The sequence below is a fragment of the Triticum dicoccoides genome, chromosome 1B (genome assembly GCF_002162155.2).
Source record: "Triticum dicoccoides isolate Atlit2015 ecotype Zavitan chromosome 1B, WEW_v2.0, whole genome shotgun sequence".
Classification (NCBI taxonomy): domain Eukaryota; kingdom Viridiplantae; phylum Streptophyta; class Magnoliopsida; order Poales; family Poaceae; genus Triticum; species Triticum dicoccoides.
In genome coordinates, this window is record NC_041381.1 from 61,148,284 (window position 1) to 61,149,157 (window position 874).

Here is an 874-nt window from a genome sequence, read left to right on the forward strand (position 1 = left end):
CTTGGTTCCCATAGCACTTGCGAGCTTCTTCCGGCTCTAACGGCTCAAACTTGCCAAGTGCCATCTTTGTGATCACAAGTCGTCCAATCCCTAGTTTGTTAGGTTTTCGTATCCTCTGCTTCTTATGCTTCCTCTTTTCGGTAGCGGCATCGGGGCCGGTACCTTCCCCGCCGGTACCTTCCCCACCGGTCTCGGTGCCGCCATCAGTGCCTGCGCTGACGGTGTCGATGTCGGCGTCTGTACCATCATCGAGGCCGACCTGCAAACCTTACTTAGCAGTCAAATAGTCGAGGTACTCTTGTTCACCCTCATAATCCATCTCGTCTGCATCTTGGTCAGAAGGCCCAGTTTCTTCGTTGTTCGACATGTTTCCTATGATTAAGTGTCCTCATTTATTTCTAAAAGTATGAATAAATGAGAAAGGACCTAAAAAGAAATCTATGTGCCAGCACTCGATATGCCAACTATGTAGCACAAAATCATGCCTTTATTCACATGAAATTTCGGCATGACCTTCGCTAAAAAATGGACATATCGAGCGCCTGAAATTCACCAGAACGGAAATGAATCAACATTCCGGCGTAACATAGGCCACTCGGATCATTTTCCAAACATGACATGTCCAAAACATGACATATGCACATATCACATGTCCAGTTCAAATTTTGAAACCTAGCTAAATTCATAACTAAATAGATAACCTAATTAACATACTGCCCTAACTAAAACCTAATTAAATTAACCGAAGAGCCCTAGCAGAGAGAGAGGGGAGGGTTACAGAGGGTGCAGGGGCGAGGAGGCAGGCCCGACGACGGCCGGGAGGGGAGGGGAGGGCGGCGAGGGCCGACGGGTCGGGGGCGAGCGCGTCGGGGTC